This window comes from Capricornis sumatraensis, chromosome 18 (assembly GCF_032405125.1).
Source record: "Capricornis sumatraensis isolate serow.1 chromosome 18, serow.2, whole genome shotgun sequence".
Classification (NCBI taxonomy): domain Eukaryota; kingdom Metazoa; phylum Chordata; class Mammalia; order Artiodactyla; family Bovidae; genus Capricornis; species Capricornis sumatraensis.
In genome coordinates this window covers 41,389,601-41,398,195 of record NC_091086.1, presented here as the reverse complement: position 1 = coordinate 41,398,195, position 8,595 = coordinate 41,389,601, and the positions used below count along the sequence as shown (strand labels likewise).

The following is an 8,595-nucleotide window of genomic DNA, read 5'->3' as shown; positions in this document are numbered from 1 at the left end:
AAGTCCAGCGTTTCTCATGATGTACTCTGCATAGAAGTGAAATAAGCAGGGTGACAATATACAACATTGACGTACTCCTTTTCCTATTTTGAACCAGTCTGTTGTTCCATGTCCAGTTCTAACTGTTGCTTCCTAACCTGCATATAGGTTTCTCAAGAGCCAGGTCAGCTGGTCTGGTATTCCCATCTCTCTCAGAATTTTCCACAGTTGATTGTGATCCAAAGGTTTTGGCATAGTCAATAAAGCAGAAATAGATGTTTTTCTGGAACTCTCTTGTTTCTTTGATGATCCAGCAGATGTTGGCAATTTGATATCTGGTTCCTCTGCCTCTTCTAAAACCAGCTTGAACATCTGCAAGTTCATGGTTCACGTATTGCTGAAGCCTGGCTTGGAGAATTTTGGGCATTACTTTACTAGTGTGTGAGGTGAGTGCAATTGTGCAGTAGTCTGAGCATTCTTTGGCATTGCCTTTCTTTGAGATTGGTGAATGCAGAGTTTCAAAGAATAGCAAGGAGAGGTAAGAAAGCCTTCCTCAGCGATCATTGCAAAGAAATAGAGAAAAAGAACAGAATGGGAAAGACTAGAGTTCTCTTCAAGAAAATTAGAGACACCAAGGGAACATTTCATGCAAAGATGGGCTCGATAAAGGACAGAAATGGTATGGACCTAACAGAAGCAGAAGATATTAAGAAGAGGTGGCAAAAATACATGGAAGAACTGTACAAAAAAGATCTTCACGATCCAGATAATCATGATGATGTGATCACTCATGTAAAGCCAGGCATTCTGGAATGTGAAGTCAAGTGGGCCTTAGAAAGCATCACTATGAACAAAGCTAGTGGAGGTGATGATATTCCAGTTCAGCTGTTTCAAATCCTGAAAGATGATGCTGTGAAAGTGCTGCACTCAATATGCCAGCAAATTTGGAAAACTCAGCAGTGGCCACAGGGATGGAAAAGGTCAGTTTTCATTCCAATCCCAAAGAAAGGCAATGCCAAAATGTTCAAGCTACCCTACAGTTGCACTCATCTTACACACTGGAGTAATGCTCAAAATCCTCCAAGTTAAGCTTCAGCAGTATGTGCACCGTGAACTTCCAGATGTTCAAGCTGGATTTAGAAAAGGCAGAGGAACCAGAGATCAAATTGCCAACATCTGTTGAATCACAGAAAAAACAAGAGAGTACTAGAAAAACACCTACTGCTTTATTGCCTATGCCAAAGCCTTTGGCTGTGTAGATCAGAACAAACTGGAAAATTCTTCAAGAATTGGGAATACCAGAGCACCTTACCTGTCTCCTGAGAAATCTGTATGCTGATCAAGAAGCAACAGTTAGAACCAGACATGGAACAACAAACTGGTTCCAAATTGGGAAACGAGTACGTCAAGGCTGTATATTGTCACCCTGCTTATTTAACTTATATGCAGAGTACATCATGTGAAATGTTGGGCTGGATGTAGCACAATCTGGATTTAAGATTGGCGGGAGAACTCAAATTCATAGATGATACCACCATTATGACAGTATTTGAAGAGAAACGAAAGAGCCTCTTGATGAAAGTGAAAGAGGAGAGTGAAAAAGCTGGCTTAAAACTCAACATTCAAAAAACTAAGATCATGGCATCTGGTCCCATCACTCCATGGCAAATAGGAACAATGGAAACAGTGACAGACTTTATTTTCTTGGTCTCTGAAATCACTGCAGATGGTGACTACAGCCATGAAATTAAAAGACACTTGCTCCTTGGAAGAAAAGCTGTGACCAACCTAGACAGCATATTAAAAATCATAGACATTACTTTGCAGACAAAGGTCCATAGTCAAAGCTATGGCTTTGACAGTAGTCGTGAATGGATGTAAGCATTGGACCATACAGAAAGCTGAGTGCTGAAATTGATGCTTTTTGAACTGAGGTGTTGGAGAAAACTCTTGAGAGTCCCTTGGACTGCAAGTAGATCAAACCAGTCTGTCCTAAGGGAAAGCAGTCTTGGATATTCATTGGAAAAACTGATGCTGAAGCTGAAGCTCCAATATTTTCACCAATGCAAACAACTGACTCCTTAGAAAAGACCCTGATGCTGGGAAAGATTGAAGGCAAGAGGAGAACGGGACAACAGAGGATAAGATGGTTGGATCGCATCACCAACTCGATGGACATGAGTTTTGGACAGGGAAGCCTGGCATTCTGCAGTCCATTGGGTCACAAAGAGTCAGACAGATATGACTGAGCGACTGAACCTAACTGATGAAAAAAGGAGGGTGAATTATCCAGTGACAGTAAATGAGTAAAATATGCATATACTGTCACCTACCTGATTACTTCATAAGAAAATTCATTTCATAGTAATAAAACTCCTAGTACCTATGGATAAAAGTCAAGGATGTTTATGGCAGCAATGGTTATAGTGATAAAAATTTATAAACAGCTAGTCGATGGACATGAGTTTGAGTAAACTCCTGAAGTTGGCCATGAACAGGGAGGCCTGGCGTGCTGCAACTCATGGGGTCACAGAGTCAAACCCCACTGAGCGACTGAACTGAGGACCTTCGTCAGTTAAGGAATGGAGAACTAAACTCAGTCAGCATAATGTCATATATTCCTTTAAAATGTTATACATTCGTGTGGCCTGTTTGTTACCATTGATGAGCTGCTGTTGGTACATTGCTGCTAAGTCTAAGTTGCTTCAGTCGTGTCCGACTCTGTGCCACCCCGGAGACAGCAGCCCACCAGGCTCCCCCGACCCTGGGATTCTCCAAGTAAGAACACTGGAGTGGGTTGCCATTTCCTTTTCCAATGCATGAAAATAAAAAGTGAAAGTGAAGTCACTCAGTCATGTCCGACTCTTAGCAACCCCATGGACTGCAGCCCACCAGGCTCCTCTGTCCATGGGGTTTTCCAGGCAAGAGTACTGGAGTGGGGTGCCATTTTATTAGTAACTTAAGTCCATAATTTGTTTTAGCACCACATGAATGCAAGATGTTAATAACAAGGGTGACTATGTGTGACTATATGTGTGTGTGTGTGTGTGTGTGTGTGTATGAGAGAGAGAGAGAGAGAATGTGGGGTCTCTACTTTAGCTCCATTTTTCTGTAAATATATAATTTTTCTAAATTTATATTAATTAAAAAATATACAAAGCAATGATGACAAAATGAGTCATATTCATACTTTGAGTTGAAAAGGAATCTTTAATGTGTTATTAAGTGGTTAGCATATATAGGTTGGCTTATAAAAGCAAATATCAAAAAGTCACCCTATATTTTTTCTAATATGATTATATTAAAATTGACTAATAAATTAAATAATAAACACTAGGTTTTTGATCTGTTTATTTGGATTCAGATATGTGTTGAGAGGATGGAGAAGAAAAAAATGACATTATAAAAATGGAAAAATATATGTGCTATAAAATTAAAGAATATATTTTTCTGTTTTATAATTAAATCATAACAAATACAAAAATATAAAACAATATTCATCATCTTCCATAACTAAGATAAACCTAAGCTAAATTCAGAATTCCATGATTTACTCATAATATGTAAGGAAAGCTTTTGTAATATAGAAAAAAGAACTTTCATATTTCAAAAATAGCCTTTCAGGACCATAATGTTATTACAGATTTAAAGTTTATTTTGAGACTCGAAGTACAAAGAGATTTCCTTCTTTTTTCTAGATGATATCTTCCATCTGCGGCAGCTGCAGGGAAACTTGATATATGAGAAATTGATTTAATTATGCCAGTTTAAGTTTTTAAAGATATAATTTTTGTTATCCAAGACTTAATTTTAAAACAAAGTTTTACTACCCCCAATAAAAGGGAAGTAAAATGGTAAGAAAATAAATGTAAGTTCTTTGTTAAGTGTGTATTATGGTCTTTTCTATGTGGGACAAACTTTTCTCAGTGTAAATCTTAGAATGAAAGGTGAGTGGGTGATAATGACTTCCTAGCATCACAGAGACCTTCCTCACCTTAACAGAGAAGTAGTTACCTGCTAGAGTTGGTTGCCTGCCCTCCAGGTTATAGAGGCAAGTATAATGGATTAGGGAGGATAAGGCTTCCTGTGTGTATCTACGTCTCTTAGTTCTAAATTTCTATACATTGATCATGAGCAAAGACTCAGACTCAGTGCCACATGGGACATGAGGATAGGTGGATGAAGGGTATTGGACAACAGCCTGGGTGCAAAGGAGAGTTGGCTCCTAGAAACAGGAAGCGAAGTCATCAGTTGTTGGCGAGTCAGCTAGAGTTTGGGGTTTAATCACACTCTTCTCCCCATCTTAGATATTTGCACATCAAATTTCAAAGGATAGACATTAATATATCACTATTATGATTGGTAGAATTGGTTTTAGAGAACATGACTTGGATTAAAAGACAGACAGACTTCCTTAAGCTTTTTAATATTCCCTCAAATTGGAATAATTACCTATACAGTCCTAGATTCTACAGCTCTCATCACAGAGTTAGACCTTTATGAAACAGGCAAAAATCATATCTGTGTTAGCAGGTGCTCCAAAATAAAGGGACTGAACTATACATACAGCTTATCCCAACCTGACAAGTCAGATAAGAAGGCTAAAACGGTGGCCTTAAGTGTAGATTCAATGGATAGTTCCTAAAGGAAATATGAGGATTGGGAACCAGGATTCCTTTAACAGGAAGCCTGTAATATCTCAGGCCTATAATATCTCAGGACTTCCCTGGTGGCTCAGACGGTAAAGCGTCTGCCTGCAATGCAGGAGACCCAGGTTCGATCCCTAGGTCGGGAAGATCTCCTGGAGAAGGAAATGGCAACCCACTCCAGTACTCTTTCCTGGAAAATTCCATGGACAGAGGAGTCTTATAGGCTATAGTCCATGGGGTCTCAAAGCGTTGGACATGACTGAGCGACTTCACTTATTCACTTCACTCAAAATATCTCAAAGAGGTGATGGCTACAATTATTTCACACTTTGCTCTCTAAAAGCAAATAAGCATATAGGAACAACTAGAGGTGACTAATTATAAAAGGAACCTCTAAGATTTGTTGAATGTTATACATTATTTCAGCCTTCCAGTTCAGAATCATTCAGTTCACTGTGATCTAATGCTGTCTAACAGCTACCACACCAGGTAGAAAAAATATAAAGATGAGTAAAACATGCTCCCACTTCTCAAGGAATTTATAACTTGTTTACTTTTTCTTAGCATTTTTACACAAGCTTCCAAAATTATATGCAGCTATCACTGCATAGCTGTTTCTAAATTTTTTTTGCAAAACATTACACAATTTTTAAATTATTAAATGAAAACATATCATTTGTTACATCACACATTGCTAGTCAGAGAAATGCGCAATAATGAAGAAAATCCATGCTGGATCAACTAAAGTCTATAGTTGGGAACCATAGTCTGAAACACAGTGTGGCAGGCATTGTGCAGGAAATTTGAATTGAAGCCCAGGCTAGTAACAGATTCCTCCAGGGAGGAAAGTGGCCCAGCGAGGAATGGAGCACTTCTACCTACATCAGTCATTAAAGGTGGGTCCTCTTTGGAAGGACATGCCCGTGGGTGAGCCAGCTCTCATCAGATGAGGCTGACAGCTGGAGATTACCCACTGACAAGCAACCTCAAACTATTCTTTCTTGAAGGAGATCTGAGAGTTATAGCTTCATGTCCATTGTAGTCTATACCTGCACTGCTTGGAGCCACTTACACAGTTGGGGAAGAGTTCAACTAGGCATTTGGTGGGTCCTTCTTCCCCAGAGAAAGAGGTGGGTGGGACCAACTACAGCTTCCCCTATTGCAGCTGACATCACAACAAATGATCATGGTCTCCCTTCTCCACTATCTATTCCAGGTTTCTCTCAATTCAGTAAACAGCTTTGCTGACCTCAGTGGCATATCTGGTGTCAGGACTAAGACCATATCCCTGAGGGCTCTGAGACTGGGGTTACCAAGGTTTCTAAGGCTGTGATGCTGCACTTGTCCATTTAACATCATAATACAGCAAGGGAATCAAAGGAAGTGCTCCAGTCTGAGACAGATACATTCCTTGTGGCTTCCTTGCTCCAGGGAGACTCCTACCTCCTCCCCACAGTCAGGGTTAATTGTCAGCCAGTATATCAGTTCTACTTACTGCCGCTACCTGTCTCAAGTGACCAGAGAGCAGCTGAAATTTATAGATCAATGGAATTCTTTCTGAAGTGTCCCCTCTTTGCGGACCAAGAACTCTTAACTTATAGAACCCAGAGTTGTGGGTATGAGAATAAGTTCCCCAAGCAGGTTATTGGAAATAAGATTTGGGAGGGTCATTCCTACTTCTATAACTTGATTCTTGAACTGTTGTGTTCTTCTTCTTGGGGCCATAGAACCACATAAAGTGATTTGATTCCAAGTCCATACTGTATCCTATAGTATGTAGACACCATCCTTAGAAAGAATTATATATGAGCTGATGCTTCAGCTGTGCCTTCTGGAAGTTGTTCCTGCATTCTGTGAGCTGAGCAGCTTCTGGATAGCTTGATATGTGACATGATTAGTGGAGCTGATGGCATGGACCCACTCCCCAATATTCTTCACTGTAAAGTGGTGATCTGCTTGGTCTGTTATATATGTGGGACTCCCAGAAGGTCAGGGCTTCCCTGATGGCTCAGATGGTAAAGAATCTACCTGTAATGCAGGAGAACTGGGTTTGATCCCTGGGTCAAGAAGATCCCTTGGAGAAGGGATTGGCTACCCACTCCACTATTCTTGCCTGGGAAATCCCATGGGCAGAGGAGCTTGGTGGGCTACAGTCCATGCGGTTGCAAAGAGTCATACATGACTGAATGATTAACACTTTCCCAGTAGGTCAAAATTTTTATAAGGCATGTGGTAGTTAGTATAAGGCATGTGCCTTTTATAAGGCATCTGCAGGCAAGAAAAAAAAGAAGAAAATCGCCCAGTAGTGTCCAACTCTTTGTGACACCATGGATGGTAGCTTACTAGGCTCCTCCATCCATGGGATTTTCCAGGCAAGAGTACTGGAGTGGGTTGCCATTTCCTTCTCCAGAGGATCTTCCCAACACAGGGCTCGAACCTGTGTCTCCTGCATTATAGGCAGACGCTTTACCATCTGAGCCACCAGGGAAGTCTTTATACCCAGAAAATGTATATATTTTATCAAAACAAATACTGGCCTGGGCACTAGTGATTAATGATGTGGCTAGTTTGTCTGCTTGAGGAATGGTGCCAAATTTTTTTGTATGTATATGTGTGCACATATGTGTACTTTTAAATTTTATTTTATTATGATAAGAAATAGCATAAGATACATCTTCAAAAAATGTTAAGTGTACAATATGTTACTGTTGGCTATAGTACAGATCTCTATAATTTCTTTAGCTTATTTAACTGACATTTTGTTGATTAATAACTCCCATCCCCTGGTGATCACCATTTCCATTATTTGATTTTATAAATCTGAGTCTTTTAGGTAACTCATATAAGTGGAATCATGTAATATTTGTCTTTCTGTGTCAGGTTTCTATCAGTTAGCATAATGCAAAATGGACAAGAAAGGAGAAAACTTTTTTGATGATGGTTAGTCTGATCAGTATGAGATGATATCTCATTGTAGTTTTGATTTGCTTTTCTCTCATAATTAGTGATGTTGAGCATCTTTTTTGTTCCTCTTGCTCAGCTGTATGTTTTCTTTGAAGAAATGTCTATTTAGGTCTTCTGCCCATTTTTTGATTGGGTTTTTCGTTGTGTTGATATTGAGCTGTGTGAGCTGTTTGTGTATTTTGGAGATTAATCTTTTGTCAGTTGCTTCATTTGCAAACTGGGAGATTAGGATTGACATATATATATACTACCATGTGTAGCTGGTAGAAAACTGCTATAGAGCACAAGGAGCTCAACTGTGATCATCTAGAGGGGTGGGATGGGGGCTGGATGAGAGGGAGATCCAAGAGGCAGAGGATATACGTATACATATAGATATACATATACATATGACTGATTCACTTCATTGTATAGCAGAAAATAAGACAATATTGAAAGCAGTTATATTCCAATTTAAAAAAGAAAGGAGAAAAAAATAAGAGCAGGCATAATCACATAGTCCTGCAGCTCTAAATATTTCAGTAACTTCCTACTATATCCAGAATAATCAAATAAGCAATTCGTTGTAATAGATAAAGAGAAAATTCCAATCTATGAATTAATGCTAAATTTATGAAAGTTTAATGTATGAACAAATTTGTGTATTGGAAGAGAAATATTAAAGAACATTTTGGAAATAGATTATGCAGACTCTTATAGCCAGTGCTGTGTGATGCACGAGAGGGAAAGAACATTGAGAAGGATGCTGAGACTTCTAGCTTGAGCTAAATCAATGGTAACACCATTTTCCAGGAAAGAGAATGAAGCAGATATAAAAGTTGCTTATGTATAGGTGTTAATCTCTTCTATTGAGCTCTGATCTACTTAAATATACTAATTCATCTTTTTACTCCCTACAGTACTACATGTGATCTTAGTCTCAAATCAAGTATTTGATATATGAGTGAATAAACGCAAACTATCAAAGTCTTATTTACAAACCACAACTATTCTGAGGTTATTT

At 39.0% G+C, this 8,595-nt stretch overlaps 1 non-coding gene across 1 annotated transcript; it reads right to left on the bottom strand.

Annotated features, from left to right (window-relative positions):
* Positions 1-7,044: 7,044 nt before the first annotated feature.
* On the bottom strand, positions 7,045-7,116 carry TRNAY-AUA (transfer RNA tyrosine (anticodon AUA)). Its single transcript has one exon. It is a non-coding gene; the product is annotated as a tRNA-Tyr (tRNA).
* Between the last annotated feature and the right edge of the window lie 1,479 nt (positions 7,117-8,595).